This window comes from Lolium rigidum, chromosome 1, assembly GCF_022539505.1.
Source record: "Lolium rigidum isolate FL_2022 chromosome 1, APGP_CSIRO_Lrig_0.1, whole genome shotgun sequence".
Lineage (NCBI taxonomy): Eukaryota > Viridiplantae > Streptophyta > Magnoliopsida > Poales > Poaceae > Lolium > Lolium rigidum.
This window is the reverse complement of record NC_061508.1, coordinates 236,074,386-236,093,212: the sequence shown is the minus strand read 5'-3', so window position 1 is coordinate 236,093,212 and position 18,827 is coordinate 236,074,386.

The window sequence follows — 18,827 nt, the reverse complement described above, 5'->3', positions numbered from 1 at the left end:
CTTCGCTGGATCCTCAACGCCCTCTCCTCCGACGTGCTCGCCCATGTTGTTGGTCTTGAGACCTCGGCCGAAGCCTGGGCCGCCATCACCGCGCATGTTTCTTCAACTTCCAAGACCAGGGTGCAGCAACTGCGCTCCGCCCTCAATGACACTCGAAAAAATGATCTATCTGCTGAAAAGTATTTTGCTAAGATGAAACCTATTGCATCTGAACTTGCTGCTCCAGGAAAACCTCTTGATGCCGACGATCTCATCTGGTATGTCCTCAAGGGTCTCGGCAGCCACTAAAACACCCTCCGCACTGCCGTCAACGCCAACCCCGGCACCACTCTTGATGATCTCCTCAGCCAGGTGGAGGCGTATGATCGCATGCACAAGGCCGATGAAGGCTTCACCTCGTCGGCTAACGTCGCGCGCCGCAGTGATGTAACCCCACGTGGACCTGACCACCCGCGTCAGGACGACCGTCCTCGCTAGCAGCACTACGACGAACGCCCACGCTATGATGATCGTGGCCGGCAGGACTACCGCGATCGTCGCGACTACCGCGATCGTCGTGATGATCAGGGCCGCCGTGATGGTGGTGGCTTTCAAGGACGCCGCTATGACGATGAGCGCCCTCGTCGTCGTGAAGACCGGTGTGATGGAGGTGGGCGTGGTGGTAGGTGTGACCGCCAGCCCACCTCGTATGTCAACACCACCTGTCAAATATGTGACATCCATGGGCACCCAACCTGTGACTGTTGGTGGCGCTATGGTGATGATGCCCGTGGGGATGGAGACCGTGGGAACAAAGGTGCTAACTTTACTGGAGTTGACACAAACTGGTACTATGACACTGGCGCCACCGACCACATCACCAGCGAGCTAAGCAAGCTCCATACTCCTGACAAGTATGATGGACATGACCGTGTCCGCACTGCTCGAAGGAACATGTATGCATATTAGTAACATTGGTCATTCAGTTTTGTGCACCTCTAATAATTCTTTCAAACCTCATGATATCCTACATGTTCCAAGTGCTTCCAAAAGTCTATTATCTGTTCACCGATTTACTCTTGATAACCATGTTTTCATTGAGTTCCATCCTTTCTTCTTTTTGATTAAGGACCAAGCAACACGACGAATCATGTTTAAAGGCCCCTGCTATGGAGGACTCTATTCCTTGATGCTTATTTCTGCTTCTTCCTCCAAGCATGCTTTCATCACAATAAAGCCTTCATCATCTACATGGCACCGCCGTCTAGGACATCCGTCTCCATTTGTCGTTCAACAAGTTCTTAGAAGAAATAAAATAGCTTACACCCCAGAAATTACTCCATATATATGTGCTTCTTGTCAACTATCTAAGAGTCACCAGCTGCCATATCCCATCTCCACCAGTAGATCTACTACTCCTTTGAGCAAGTCTTCTCAGATGTATGGGGTCCTGCACCTATTTCTGTTGGGAAACATGCCTATTATGTAAGCTTTATTGATGACTATAGCAAGTTCATTTGGATTTATTTTCTCAAAAAATGTTCTAATGTTTATCAAGCTTTTCTAAACTGGCAAAGTTATGTTGAGCGCAAATTTGATAAGAAAATTGTTACTTGATGTCTACTCACGCTTCTTTTCCTGTAGACAGTGTTGGGCCTCCAAGAGCAGAGGTTTGTAGAACAGAAGCAAGTTTTCCCTTAAGTGGATCACCCAAGGTTTATTGAACTCGGGAAGGAACAGGTCAAAGATATCCCTCTCAAGCAACCCTGCAATCACGATACAAGAAGTCTCTTGTGTCCCCAACACACTCAATACACTTGTCAGATCTATAGGTGCACTAGTTCGGCGAAGAGATAGTGAAATACAAGTAATATGGATGTATATGAGCAGTAGTAACGGCGCCAGAAAATAGCTTGCTGGCGTGCAGTTGATGGTAGTAATATTGCGGGAAGTAAAGATGCGATAAAACAAGTAAATAAGCGATGATTGCAGTATTTGGAAACAAGGCCTAGGGATCATACTTTCACTAGTGGACACTCTCAACATTGATCACATAATAAAACCACTCTACACTCTTTTGTTGGATGATGAACACCATTAATTGTGTAGGGCTACAAGAGCACCTCAATGCCGGAGTTAACAAGCTCCACAACATTCGATGTTCATATTTAAATAACCTTAAAGTGCATGATAGACCAACGCAATTATACCAAGTACTAACATAGCATGCACACTGTCACCATCATACTATGAAAGGAGGAATAGATCACATCAATACCATCATAGTAATAGTTAACTTCATAATCTACAAGAGATCACAATCATAAACTACGCCAAGTACTACATGATGCACACACTGTCACTATTACATCATGGAGGAGGAATAGAGTACTTTAATAACATCACTAGAGTAACACATAGATTAATAGTGATACAAAGCTCATCATATGAATCTCAATCATGTAAGGCAGCTCATGAGATCATTGTATTGAAGTACATGGGAGAGAGAGATTAACCACATAGCTACCGGTACAGCCCTTAGCCTCGAGGGAGAACTACTCCCTCCTCATGGGAGACAGCAGCGTTGATGAAGATGGCGGTGGTGTCGATGGAGATGCCTTCCGGGGGCACTTCCCCGTCCCGGCGGCATGCCGGAACAGAGACTCCTGTCCCCCAGATCTTGGCTTCGCGATGGCGGCGGCTCTGGAAGGTTTCTCGTACCGTGGCTTATTCGTATAGGGTTTTCGCGACGGAGTCCTTAAGTAGGCGGAAGGGCAGTCTCGGAGGGGCCCTGGTGGGGCCACACAATAGGGGGGCGCGGCCCCCCCTCTGGCCGCGCCGACCTGGCGTGTGGGGCCCCCAGGGCTCCCCTCTGGTCCCTCTCTGGCTCTCTGGAAGCTTCCGTGAAATATAAGATGTTGGGCGTTGATTTCGTCCAATTCCGAGAATATTTCCTTACTAGGATTTCTGAAACCAAAAACAGCAGAAAACAGGAACTGGCACTTCGGCATCTCGTCAATAGGTTAGTTCCGTAAAATGCATAATAATGACATAAAGTGTGTATAAAACATGTAGGTATTGTTATAAAACAAGCATGGAACATAAGAAATTATCGATACGTTGGAGACGTATCAGCATCCCCAAGCTTAGTTCCTACTCGTCCTCGAGTAGGTAAACGATAACAAAGATAATTTCTGAAGTGACATGCTACCAACATAATCTTGATCCAATAATGATGTAAAGCATATGAACTGAGATCAAATCACTCAAAGCAAATGTCTATATTGATATAAGAGATGATAATGCAAGAGTTAAACAAGCTAGAAGTTTTCATGAGCTATTGCTTCAAAGACATGAAACCGTACAAAGTTCATTAAAGATGTGTTAAGTATTCAGCGTAGAAGTTCTATCCTTCATTCCAAGCATCAAGTAAATTTTCACAACATAAGAAGGATTCAGTCAAGTAAACATAAACATGAACGTCATGAATCAACTGTTTCGAAGTCTACTCAACCAGTGAGCGCAAGCATTTGGCATTGGCACCAGAATGTTATGGCATAAAGAACGTTAATGGGGGTTTGGAAGGGTAAATGGAAGAAAGTCTTACAAAGCTATAAGTGATCATTAGACAAGAGGAAGTCTTATAATCGAAGTTATGCAAGGAGTAGTGATTGCCATGCAACGGATGCACATAGAGCTATATGTGTATGAAAGCTCTCCAATGGAACTAGTGGGGGTGCATCCAACTTGGTTGCTCACGAAGACCTAGAGCACTTTTGAGGAGGCTCATCATTGGAATATACAACCCAAGTTCTATAGTGTAAATTCCCCACATAGTTATACTAGTAAAACATGAAAACTCACTCATATGGAGTGCAGGTGCTAAACATGAGCACAAATGATGACTATGAATACTGCAGGTGCTAAAACATGAGCACAAGTGTGGATAAAAGATAGTAATGCTGCCCCCTTTTCTTTATTCTCTTTTTTCTTTTTTTTCTATTTTTTTTCTTTCTTTTATTTTTCTCTTTTTGATGGCCTCCATGGCTCTTTTCACTTTTAGGGGCAACATCCTAATATGACAACACACTTTTTGGTACAAATAACTCGTAATGAATAAAACATGATGTATAAAATCGTATGCCTCGCCGATGTAGCAGGATGTGCAATGATCTAGCGTAACATGGGTAAACCACACATCAGCTGTATAGAATCATGCAAAGCAATATATAAATGATAAATGACAACATGTAATGTAAAATGGAAGTTGCATGGCAATATATCTCGGAACAGCTATGGAAATGCTGTGGTAGGTAGGTATGGTGGCTGTTTTGAGGATATGTATGGCTTATGTGTAGGAGAACAAGAGAAAGTCCTCCCACGGGTTTGGATGTACTGGCGAAGTATGCACAATTCTCAATGTGAGCAAAAGGCAATGCACAGTACCGAATAGGCTAGCAAATTAGGATGGTGAAAGTGCCAAAAACCGTAGCTTAACATTAGTCAAAAAGAACTCACAAGCTTATTGCAAACAACTAGCAGGTTCATCATTAAGAGCATGATTAAAATTTACTTCAAGGAGGGCCGTTCACGGTGGCACAAGTACCCCGCTAGCTCCCTCGACCTTCAGCACAACTTAGTTATTACGATGAACTCTCAGACATGGAAAGCTATCAAGTCCAACTACACCTTCAACTATTTAAATAGAGTTTGTAGTACGACACAAGCTTAAAGACAACAATCCACTACTAATTTTAACTTATTTATCCAGCAAGCCTTACCATCTAAATACCTCAAAACGTTTGCAAAGAATCAAGTTATCAAAGCTCAATGATCTACAAGATTATACAAGTGTTTCATTATACCACTACCACATGCAACATTTCCTGAACCAACCAAATAACAATGAACGAAGCAGTTTCAACCTTCGCCATGAACAATAAAAGCTAAGAACACATGTGTTCATATGAACCAGCGGAGCGTGTCTCTCTCCCACACAAGCATGAATTTATTCAGAGAATGAAAATAACAAAATCGAAAATAAAAGCACACAGACGCTCCAAGTAAAGTACATAAGATGTGACGGAATAAAAATATAGTTTCAATAGAAGAAACCTGATAAATTGTTGATGAAGAAGGGGATGCCTAAGCTTAGATGCTTGAGTCTTCTTTAAATATGCAGGGATGAACCACGGGGGCATCCTCAAGCTTATACTTTTCACTCTTCTTAATCATATATCATCCTCCTCTCTTGATCCTTGAAAACTTCCTCCACACCAAACTCAAAACAAACTCACTAGAGGGTTAGTGCATAATCAAAAATTCACATGTTTAGAGGTGACATAATCATTCTTAACACTTCTGGACATTGCACAAAGCTACTGAAAGTTAATGGAATAAAGAAATCCATCAAACATAGCAAAACAGGCAATGCGAAATAAAAGGCAGAATCTGTTAAAACATAACAGTCCGTAAAGACGAATTTTTTAGGTGCACCAGACTTGCTCAAATTAAAATTCTCAAATTGAATGAAAGTTGCGTACATATCTGAGGATCACACACGTAAATTGGCAGATTTTTCTGAGTTACCTACAGAGAACACTGCCCAAATTCGTGACAGCAAGAAATCTGTTTCTGCGCAGTAATCCAAATCTAGTATGAACCTTACTATCAAAGACTTTACTTGGCACAGCAATGCAACAAAATTAAGATAAGAAGAGGTTGCTACAGTAGTAAAAACTTCCAAGACTCAAATATAAAACAAAAGTGTTGTAGTAAAATAAAAACGTGGGTTATCTCCCAAGAAGTGCTTTCTTTATAGCCATTAAGATAAACTTAGCAATTTTAATGATGCACTCGCAAGAAATAAGAGTTGAAGCAAAAGAGATCATCAAGAAGTAAATTGAAAACAAATTTAAGCCTAACCCACTTCCTATGAAAAGGAATCTTGTAAATAAACAAATTCATGAAGCATAATGCAACAAGCATAGAAGGATAAAACAATTGTAACTTCAAAAATTTCAGCATATAGAGAGGTGTTTTAGTAACATGAAAATTTCTACAACCATATTTTTCTCTCTCATAAAGATTTTCAGTAGCATCATGAACAAACTCAACAATATAACTATCAAATGAAACATTCTTATCATGAGCTTCATGCATAAAATTATTACTACTCCCAACATAAGCATAGTCATTCTTATTAATTGTAGTGGGAGCAAATTCAACAAAGTAGCTATCAAATATAGGAGGAATATTGCAATCATAATAAACTTTATCCTCCATAGTAGGTGGCACCAAAAGACTACTATCATTATAATCATCATAAATGGGAGGCAAAGTATCATCAAAGTAAATTTTCTCCTCAATGCTTGAGGGACTAAAAATATCATGCTCATCAAAACCAGCTTCCCCAAGCTTAGAATTTTCCATATCATTAGCAACAATGGTGTTCAAAGCATTCATACTAATATTATTGCTACTAGCATGCAAATATGGTTCCATAGGTTTTTTAATTTTCGCATCAAACAATCCATGTCTTAACTCAGGAAATAGCTTAAAAAGCTCACTGTTACTTTCCATTATGCCTAACTAGTGAAAAACAAGAAACAAAAAGATGCAATTGCAGGATCTAAAGGAAATAGCTTCGAGCACTTACAACGGCACCAGAAAATAACTTAGTTACCTGGGACCAGAGTGTGAGTGTGTTGCGGTCAGAAACCCACCGGCGAGCAGCGACGGGCAACACGGTAGAGCCGGGAGGCTCCCAGGACTGCGGCTGGCCCTGGTCCCTCCGAGCGACGGCCCGCAAAGACTCGGCACGCACGTCCGATGCTTGGTGCAAGGGCGTGCCACCGACCTATACCCGGTCGGGAAGGTGATGGATGTGCCTCGCTTAGTTTCCTGCATGGCATACACGTAAACATTAAATACGAGCCTCGATCGGCTCTTAGGTCGTCCTGTGAATCGGCTCAAAGAGCCGATCCACCCATGATCCGTACGAGGTGTACGAATATATGGTGGTCCTGCTTGATCAGAATAAAGCTAAAACGACCTACTACGATCTAGGGTTTTCACCACATAATCGGAACATCCTACTCGTGATTGAGCTCGGCGGCCACGCACGGTGATCGTAAACCGACCCTAGACAAGGCCTAAAAACCAACACGAGGTTGATCCCCGGAACATCCTGTCTAGGGCTAGCAAACTACACCCTACGCGCCACTTGGATCCTTCAACCCGTTTGTAAGGCCTAACTATGCGAGATATTAAACTAATCCTTGAAGAACAAGGAGCAACCATAACGGATCGGATCTACTAAATAATGATCAAGCGGGGTGCCGCCCTTACACCTAAGATAGGCGTAAGGGCGGCTAGACGTCTCAGGGTTGCACGACGATAGCATATAATACGATGAACAATGCTAACCCTAACACATCTAAGATAACTACGTTGCTCGCCATCAAAAAGGCTTCAGTACGAGCAACGCATGAACAGCGGATGAACGTGTACTGCCTAGATCGCAAGATGCGATCTAGGCAGCATGATGCTTACCCGGAAGAAACCCTCGAGACAAGGGAGTTGGCGATGCGCCTAGATTGGTTTGTGGTGAACGTGATTGTTGTTTTATTTCATAAACCCTAGATACATATTTATAGTCCGTAGACTTTCTAACGTGGGAATAATCCCAACCGTGCACGAGCCAAACTCTAACTAACCGACACGTATCCTACTATATTACAGATACACGGGCAAACTAGCCCAAACTTTGCATATAAGGCCGATTCATGTATTCCTTCCATATATATTCTTCAAGCCCATCTTGATCGCGGCCCACCTCTGACTTGGTCAAATTCTGGTGATAACACATGCCCCCCTGGTTTTGGAATTGATAATTCCAAAATCACTCTGCTTTTCTTCGTCGGGTCATGTCGTGGCAGAGCAGAACCGTCGCAGTAACCTTCATCATGATGCCTTGCCTCTTCCACTTCTCCGCGTGACCTGGCAAAAAAAATTTTGTTGGGCACCACTTCCTCGGAAACTGCTGTGGCATTAAATCTCCACTATACCCCCTTTATTTAACTGTGTCGAACGGTTCGCCACTTCATCCCCTTGCTCTGCTCCGGCCATCGGCACCTAAAAAACCCTCTTTCCCTGTAGCAATGTCTTCCTCTTCCTCCATCTCCTCCGGTCTCTCTCTCCAATCTTCCTCTTCGAGCGAGCAGGAGTGGAACTTTGATCCCGTGCCAGATGGCCCACCCGAAGCACTCGTCGGGTCAGATGGTGACTTACCTCTGACCGATGGGGAGGACGACCTCGAGTTCCTCATCGAAGGGGAGCTGAAGAGCGAAAGCGAAGACGACCTCCACTCCTGGGCGAACTCCACCTCCTCCGACAAGGGGGAGGAAGAAGAAAAGCAGAGGAAGAAGAGGAAGAGGAGGAGGATGATTCCTCCTCCTCCGCTGGGTATCCGCCGGCGAAGCGCTTCCGCGCTTGGGCGGACAGCGAGGACGATGATGACGACGAGGAAGAAGAGGCTCCGGCCGAGGGCTGGGGCAGCAGCGACGAGGAACTTTCTGGAAGCAGCGCCGATGGCAGCTACAATGCCGACGATGAGGACAGCGACGACCCCTAGAACAGGGGTCAATTAGTGTAGGACTAGTAGTAGCAGTGCATTAGGCATCGGATGCCCCTTTTGAGAGCCATCGGCTCTTTCTTGTAAAGCCGTTCCTTCAAATCAATAAGAATTGTTCTTCCAATTTGACTCTCAATTAATCCAATTTCAAGTCTTCCGTTTGCCACACCAAGACCGATAGCAACGTATCGGACTTTTCGCCTCAGACGCCCATGAAGCCAGACTCAGATACCAATTAGACCGTCGGTCAAGCAATTCTCAAATTCGGACTCGTAATTTGATATCCGACCATAATACTTTGCAATCCTATAGCCGATGGCTGTTCATCGGCTGTTTTGAGAATCCAGTCTCCTTCATCTTCTTGCGAGCAACAGGACGGTCCAGACCCTGTAGATGACGACGGCTTCCCTTTCAGGCTCCTTTCCGCAGCTCTAGTAGTCTTTTTCTGCAACAACTCACCGCTTTCGAAGAAGGTTATGATGCAGGGTCAGCCGATGATACTCCAATCGGCTTCCAAAAACAGAGTGTCTACCAAATCAGCTGCCCCCCGAGCCTCAGTTAAGGTGAGAACAGAGGCGAGGACACACAGTTCAGTCCAAGGGCCTTGAACTCAGGCAATTGAGACAGCCACCATGCAGAGGTCCTAGCCATTCCTACGAGCGTAGCTGAGAAGGTGGCCAACTTAGCCAGGCCGACGGTAGATACACCGGAGCCGATCACCTTTTCTTCTTTGAAAGCCGATATTGCAGACGAAACACCGACGGCCTAATGAGTAAAAGGTTGGAGGTTGGCCTTGAGGCTGAACTGAAAACCGACTTGGTCGAAATCCGTGTCTTGAACACGCAGCTGGTAGATCTTGTTTAATTGTACTAGAGTCGATGGCTGTGCATCGGCTTTGTTTCTTAGCTCTAAAGTCGATGTCCGTGCATCGGCTGTATACCATGAGAATTTTTTATCGGCCGATTTTTCTATCGGCCCCCAATATTTTACCGCACATGTATCGCACATGTTCATCCGATTAGGTGCCCCCGATACGTCTCCGACGTATCGATAATTTCTTATGTTCCATGCCACATTATTGATGTTATCTACATGTTTTATGCACACTTTATGTCATATTCGTGCATTTTCCGGAACTAACCTATTAACAAGATGCCGAAGTGCCGCTTCGTTGTTTTCGCTGTTTTTGGTTTCGTAAATCCTAGTAAGGAAATATTCTCGAAATTGGACGAAATCAAAGCCCAGGGGCCTATTTTTCCACGAAGCTTCCAGAAGTCCGAAGACGAAACGAAGAGGGGCCACGAGGCAGCCATAGCATAGGGCGGCGCGGCCCCTGCCCTGGCCGCGCGGCCCTATGGTCTGGGCCCTCGCGCCGCCTCTTGACCTACCCTTCCGCCTACTTAAAGCCTCCGTGACGAAACCCCCGGTACCGAGAGCCACGATACGGAAAACCTTCCGGAGACGCCGCCAACGCCGATCCCATCTCGGGGATCCAGGAGATCACCTCCGGCACCCTGCCGGAGAGGGGAATCATCTCCCGGAGGACTCTACGCCGCCATGGTCGCCTCCGGTGTGATGTGTGAGTAGTCTACCCCTGGACTATGGGTCCATAGCAGTAGCTAGATGGTTGTCTTCTCCCCATTGTGCTATCATTGTCGGATCTTGTGAGCTGCCTAACATGATCAAGATCATCTATCCGTAATTCTATATGTTGCGTTTGTTGGGATCCGATGAATAGAGAATACTTGTTATGTTGATTATCAAAGTTATATCTATGTGTTGTTTATGATCTTGCATGCTCTCCGTTATTAGTAGATGCTCCGGCCAAGTTGATGCTAGTAACTCCAAGAGGGAGTATTTATGCTCGATAGTGGGTTCATGTCTCCGTGAATCCGGAGGAGTGACAAGAACCACTAAGGTTATGGATGTGTCGTTGCCACTAGGGATAAAACATTAGTGCTATGTTCAAGGATGTAGTCACTAGTTACATTACGCGCAATACTTAATGCAATTGTCTATTGTTAGCAACTTAATACTAGAGGGGGTTCGGATGATAACCTGAAGGTGGACTTTTTAGGCATAGATGCAGTTGGATGGCGGTCTATGTACTTTGTCGTAATGCCCAATTAAATCTCACTATACTCATCATGATATGTATGTGCATGGTCATGCTCTCTTTATTTGTCAATTGCCCAACCGTAATTTGTTCACCCAACATGCTTGTTTGTCTTATGGGAGAGACACCTCTAGTGAACTGTGGACCCCGGTCCAATTCTCTTTACTCGAAATACAATCTACTCGCAATACTTGTTCTACTATTTTCCGCAAACAATCATCTTCCACACAATACGGTTAATCCTTTGTTACGAGCAAGCCGGTGAGATTGACAACCTCACCGTTTCGTTGGGGCAAAGTACTTTGGTTGTGTTGTGCAGGTTCCACGTTGGCGCCGGAATCCCTGGTGTTGCGCCGCACTACATCCCGCCGCCATCAACCTTCAACGTGCTTCTTGACTCCTACTGGTTAGATAAACCTTGGTTTCTTATCGAGGGAAACTTGCTGCTCGTACGCATCACACCTTCCACTTGGGGTTCCCAACGAGCGTGTGCTTTACGCGTCATCAAGCTAAATTTCCGGCGCCGTTGCCGGGGAGATCAAGACACGCTGCAAGGGGAGTCTCCACTTCTCAATCTCTTTACTTTATTTTTGTCTTGCTTAGTTTTATTTACTACTTTGTTTGCTGCACTAAATCAAAATACAAAAAAAAAATTAGTTGCTAGTTTTACTTTATTTGCTATCTTGTTTGCTATATCAAAAACAAAAAAAAATTAGTTACTTGCATTTACTTTATCTAGTTTGTTTTATTTATTGTTGCTAAAATGGCCAACCCTGAAAATACTAAGTTGTGTGACTTCACAACCACAAATAATAATGATTTCTTATGCACACCTATTGCTCCACCTGCTACTACAGCAGAATTCTTTGAAATTAAACACTCGTTTCTATCGAATCTTGTTATGCGAGAGCAATTTTCTCAGTGTTAGTTCGATGATGTCTTGCTGCCCATCTTAATAATTTTGTTGAACTATGTGAAATGCAAAAATATAAAGATGTAGATGGTGATATTATTAAACTAAAATTGTTCCCTTTCTCATTAAGAGGAAGAGCTAAAGATTGGTTGCTATCTCTCGCCTAAGAATAGTATTGATTCATGGACTAAATGCAAGGATGCTTTCATTGGTAGATATTATCCCCTGCTAAAATTATATCTTTGAGGAGTAGCATAATGAATTTTAAACAATTAGATACTGAACATGTTGCTCAAGCTTGGGAAAGAATGAAATCTCTCGGTTAAAAATTGCCCAACCCATGGATCGACTACTTGGATGATCATCCAAACCTTCTATGCAGGACTAAATTTTTCTTCACGGAATTTATTGGATTCAGCTGCTGGAGGTACCTTTATGTCCATCACTCTTGGTGAAGCAACAAAGCTTCTTGATAATATGATGATCAACTACTCTGAATGGCACACGGAAAGAGCTCCACAAGGTAAGAAGGTAAATTCGTCGAAGAAACCTCTTCCTTGAGTGATAAGATTGATGCTATTATGTCTATGCTTGTGAATGATAGGACTAATATTGATCCTAATAATGTTCCATTAGCTTCATTGGTTGCACAAGAAGAACATGTTGATGTAAACTTCATTAAAATTAATAATTTCAACAACAATGCTTACCGGAACAATTCTAGTAACAACTATAGGCCATATCCTTATAATAATGGCAACGGCTATGGTAATTCTTATGGGAATTCTTACAACAATAATAGGAATTCACCCCTGGACTTGAAGCCATGCTTAAAGAATTTATTAGTACACAAACTGCTTTTAACAAATCTGTTGAAGAAAAGCTTGGGAAAATTGATATACTTGCTTCTAAAGTCGATAGTCTTGTCTGTCGATGTTGATCTTTTGAAATCAAAAGTTTTGCCTAATGAAAATCATCATGATAAAATTACTACTACAGCAAATGCCATCCAAGTTAGAATTAATGAGAATATAAGATTAATGGCTGAACTGCAGTGCTAGGTGGGATAGAGAAGAAAATGAAAAACTAGCTAAAGAGAAGAATGTAGCTAAAGTTTGGACTATTACCACCACTTGTAATGCTAATGCTACACATGTTGCTGCACCTCCTACTAATACTAATAAAAGAATTGGTGTTAGCAATGTTTCTACTTCTAATGCAAAGCGCGAAACCGCTCGAAATCGCTAAAGCTAGCTGAAACCGCTCGTGATAAAGCTGCTGAAATTTTTTCCAACATTGGGGATGATGATCCCATTGCTTTAGATTATAATGGTTTGAATTTTGATGATTGCCACATCTCTGAAGTTATAAAGTTCTTGCAAAAACTTGCTAAAAGTCCTAATGCTAGTGCTATAAATTTGGCTTTCACGCATCATATTACAAATGCTCTCATTAAAGCTAGAGAAGAGAAACTAGAGCGCAAAGCCTCTATTCCTAAAAAGCTAGAGGATGGTTGGGAGCCCATCATTAAGATGAAGGTTAAAGATTTTGATTGTAATGCTTTATGTGATCTTGGTGCAAGTATTTCTGTTATGCCTAAGAAGATTTATAATATGCTTGACTTGCCACCGTCGAAAAATTGTTATTTGGATGTTAATCTTGCTGATCATTCTACAAAGAAACCTTTGGGTAAAGTTGATAATGTTCACATTACCGTTAACAATAACCTTGTTCCCGTTGATTTTGTTGTCTTGGATATTGAATGCAATGCATCTTGTCCCATTATATTGGGAAGACCTTTTCTTCGAACTGTTGGTGCTATTATTGATATGAAGGAAGGTAAATAAAATATCAATTTCCTCTCAAGAAAGGTATGGAACACTTCCCTAGAAAGAGAATGAAGTTACCTTTTGATTCTATTATGAGAACAAATTATGATGTTGACACTTCGTCTCTTGATAATACTTGATGCACATTTTCTGCGCCTAGCTGAAAGGCGTTAAAGAAAAGCGCTTATGGGAGACAACCCATATTTTTTTTATCTACAGTACCTTGTTTTTATTTTGTGTCTTCGAAGTTGTTTACTACTGTAGCAACCTCTCCTTATCTTAGTTTTGTGTTTTGTTGTGCCAAGTAAAGCCGTTGATAGAAAAGTAAGTACTAGATTTGGATTACTGCGCAGTTCCAGATTTCTTTTCTGTCACGAATCTGGGTCCACCTCCCTGTAGGTAGCTCATAAAATTAAGCCAATTTACGTGCATGATCCTCAGATATGTATGCAACTTTCATTCAATTTGAGCATTTTCATTTGAGCAAGTCTGGTGCCATTTTAAAATTCGTCAATACGAACTGTTCTGTTTTGACAGATTCTGCCTTTTATTTCGCATTGCCTCTTTTGCTATGTTGGATGAATTTCTTTGATCCACTAATGTCCAGTAGCATTATGCAATGTCCAGAAGTGTTAAGAATGATTGTGTCACCTCTGAATATGTTAATTTATATTGTGCACTAACCCTCTAATGAGTTGTTTCGAGTTTGGTGTGGAGGAAGTTTTCAAGGATCAAGAGAGGAGTATGATGCAACATGATCAAGGAGAGTGAAAGCTCTAAGCTTGGGGATGCCCCGGTGGTTCACCCCTGCATATATTAAGAAGACTCAAGCGTCTAAGCTTGGGGATGCCCAAGGCATCCCCTTCTTCATCGACAACATTATCGGGTTCCTCCCCGAAACTATATTTTTATTCCATCACATCTTATGTGCTTTTTCTTGGAGCGTCGGTTTGTTTTTGTTTTTGTTTTGTTTGAATAAAATGGATCCTAGCATTCACTTTATGGGAGAGAGACACGCTCCGATGTAGCATATGGACAAGTATGTCCTTGGTTTCTACTCATAGTATTCATGGCGAAGTTTCTCCTTCGTTAAATTGTTATATGGTTGGAATTGGAAAATGATACATGTAGTAATTGCTATAAATGTCTTGGGTAATGTGATACTTGGCAATTGTTGTGCTCATGATTAAGCTCTTGCATCATATGCTTTACACCCATTAATGAAGAAATACATAGAGCATGCTAAAATTTGGTTTGCATATTTGGTTTCTCTAAGGTCTAGATAATTTCTAGTATTGAGTTTGAACAACAAGGAAGACGGTGTAGAGTCTTATAATGTTTTCAATATGTCTTTTATGTGAGTTTTGCTGCACCGGTTCATCCTTGTGTTTGTTTCAAATAAGCCTTGCTAGCCTAAACCTTGTATCGAGAGGGAATACTTCTCATGCATCCAAAATACTTGAGCCAACCACTATGCCATTTGTGTCCACCATACCTACCTACTACATGGTATTTTCCGTCATTCCAAAGTAAATTGCTTGAGTGCTACCTTTAAAATTCCATCATTCACCTTTGCAATATATAGCTCATGGGACAAATAGCTTAAAAACTATTGTGGTAATGAATATGTAATTATGCACTTTATCTCTTATTAAGTTGCTTGTTGTGCGATAACCATGTTTACTCGGGGACGCCATCAACTTTTCATTGTTGAATTTCATGTGAGTTGCTATGCATGTTCATCTTGTCTCGAAGTAAGGGCGATCTACACCGAGTTGAATGGTTTGAGCATGCATATTGTTAGAGAAGAACATTGGGCCGCTAACTAAAGCCATGATCCATGGTGGAAGTTTCAGTTTTGGACAAACATCCTCAAATCTCTAATGAGAAAAGAATTAATTATTGTTGAATGCTTAAAGCATTAAAAGAGGAGTCCATTATCTCGTTGTCTATGTTGTCCCGGTATGGATGTCTAAGTTGAGAATAATCAAAAGCGAGAAATCCAAATGCGAGCTTTCTCCTTAGACCTTTGTACAGGCGGCATAGAGGTACCCTTTGTGATACTTGGTTAAAGCATATGTATTGCGGTGATAATCCAGGTAGTCCAAGCTAATTAGGACAAGGTGCGGGCACTATTAGTACACTATGCATGAGGCTTGCAACTTATAAGATATAATTTACATGATGCATATGCTTTATTACTACCGTTGACAAAATTGTTTCATGTTTTCAAAATCAAAGCTCTAGCACAAATATAGCAATCGATGCTTTTCCTCTATGGAGGACCTTTCTTTTACTTTCAATGTTGAGTCAGTTCACCTATTTCTCTCCACCTCAAGAAGCAAACACTTGTGTGAACTGTGCATTGATTCCTACATACTTGCTTATTGCACTTATTATATTACTCTATGTTGACAATATCCATGAGATATACATGTTACAAGTTGAAAGCAACCGCTGAAACTTAATCTTCTTTTGTGTTGCTTCAATGCCTTTACTTTGAATTATTGCTTTATGAGTTAACTCTTATGCAAGACTTATTGATGCTTGTCTTGAAGTGCTATTCATGAAAAGTCTTTGCTTTATGATTCACTTGTTTACTCATGTCATATACATTGTTTTGATCGCTGCATTCACTACATATGCTTTACAAATAGTATGATCAAGATTATGATGGCATGTCACTCCGGAAATTATCTCGTGTTATCGTTTTACCTGCTCGGGACGAGCGGAACTAAGCTTGGGGATGCTGATACGTCTCCGACGTATCGATAATTTCTTATGTTCCATGCCACATTATTGATGTTATCTACATGTTTTATGCACACTTTATGTCATATTCGTGCATTTTCCGGAACTAACCTATTAACAAGATGCCGAAGTGCCGATTCTTGTTTTCTCGCTGTTTTTGGTTTCGAAATCCTAGTAAGGAAATATTCTCGGAATTGGACGAAATCAAAGCCCAGGGGCCTATTTTTCCACGAAGCTTCCAGAAGTCCGAAGACGAAACGAAGAGGGGCCACGAGGCAGCCAGAGCATAGGGCGGCACGGCCCCTGCCCTGGCCGCGCGGCCCTATGGTCTGGGCCCCTCGCGCCGCCTCTTGACCTACCCTTTTGCCTACTTAAAGCCTCCGTGACGAAACCCCCAGTACCGAGAGCCACGATACGGAAAACCTTCCAGAGACGCCGCCAACGCCGATCCCATCTCGGGGATCCGGGAGATCGCTCTCCGGCACCCTGCCGGAGAGGGGAATCATCTCCCGGAGGACTCTACGCCACCATGGTCGCCTCCGGTGTGATGTGTGAGTAGTCTACCCCTGGACTATGGGTCCATAGCAGTAGCTAGATGGTTGTCTTCTCCCCATTGTGCTATCATTGTCGGATCTTGTGAGCTGCCTAACATGATCAAGATCATCTATCCGTAATTCTATATGTTGCGTTTGTTGGGATCCGATGAATAGAGAATACTTGTTATGTTGATTATCAAAGTTATATCTATGTGTTGTTTATGATCTTGCATGCTCTCCGTTATTAGTAGATGCTCCGGCCAAGTTGATGCTAGTAACTCCAAGAGGGAGTATTTATGCTCGATAGTGGGTTCATGTCTCCGTGAATGCGGAGGAGTGACAAGAACCACTAAGGTTATGGATGTGCTTGTTGCCACTAGGGATAAAACATTAGTGCTATGTTCAAGGATGTAGTCACTAGTTACATTACGCGCAATACTTAATGCAATTGTCCGTTGTTAGCAACTTAATATCGGAGGGGTTCGGATGATAACCTCGAAGGTGGACTTTTTAGGCATAGATGCGGTTGGATGGCGGTCTATGTACTTTGTCGTAATGCCCAATTAAATCTCACTATACTCATCATGATATGTATGTGCATGGTCATGCTCTCTTTATTTGTCAATTGCCCAACCGTAATTTGTTCACCCAACATGCTCGTTTGTCTTATGGGAGAGACACCTCTAGTGAACTGTGGACCCCGGTCCAATTCTCTTTATTGAAATACAATCTATCGCAATACTTGTTCTACTATTTTCCGCAAACAATCATCTTCCACACAATACGGTTAATCCTTTGTTACAGCAAGCCGGTGAGATTGACAACCTCACCTTGTTTCGTTGGGGCAAAGTACTTTGGTTGTGTTGTGCGGGTTCCACGTTGGCGCCGGAATCCCCGGTGTTGCGCCGCACTACATCCCGCCGCCATCAACCTTCAACGTGCTTCTTGACTCCTACTGGTTCGATAAACCTTGGTTTCTTACTGAGGGAAACTTGCTGCTGTACGCATCACACCTTCCACTTGGGGTTCCCAACGAGCGTGTGCTTTACGCGTCATCACCCCCCGAGCCGAATCTGCCAGGTAACTGCGGATATCGGCTCTGTAGTTGGCCAAGGCACTGTATTTGAATGTCGGCTCTGTTAGGACTAGTGTTGACTCTCATCAGCCGACGTAAAACCGCTGCTCATTAGATCGACGTTGAACACAGACAGAATGTGTGGTGAGGATAATTTTGGCCGATTGCTGGAATCGGCCTCCACGTTGATTGAATCGCTCAATGAAGGTTTTGCAATGTTCCTCCATAGATCTTTGGGGCCGATCCCAAGGATCGGCCTCGCCACGTTTGTCCATAGGTTTGTTCTTGCTAGACGGTCAGGCCGGTGGATAAGACAAGCCTAACCCCGTCCTTCGTCATGTTGATGCGCTCGCAGTCGTCCAAATTGATGCCTGAGAGTGGCTCTTGGCCTGATGTCTCCCAAGCGTTCATGCCAGCCGTTGAAATCTCGGCTGAGTCATCTGCATGGACGACCTCTACTTCATCTCCATCCCACTGTATTATGCATTGGTGCATCGTAGATGGAATGCAACAGTTGGCGTGGATCCAATCTCTTCCTAGCAGGACGGCATAGGTGCTCTTGCTATCGACAATAAAGAACGTCGTAGGGATGGTTTTCCTTCCTACGGTCAGGTCCACGTTCAGAACACCTTGTGCGTCAGACGCCTGGCCGTTGAAATCGCTCAGTGTCACGTTGGTCTTGATCAGATCCGAGCTAGAGCGTCCCAACCAACGTAGCATGGAGTATGGCATAATGTTGACTGCCGCTCCGGTGTCCACCAGCATCTTGTTGACAGGCTGCCCATTGATATAACCTCGCAAGTACAGGGCCTTCAGATGTCTGTACCTTCTTTCTCGTGGCTTCTCAAAGATAACCGGCCGTGGGCCGCAGTCAAGTTGTGCCACAGGTGCTTCGTCTAATCCTGGAGCACTAAACTCCGTCGGAAGGATGAACACCATGTTTGTGCCAGCCGATGTTTCATCATCGGCTTTCTTTTGTCTGGGGCACCACTC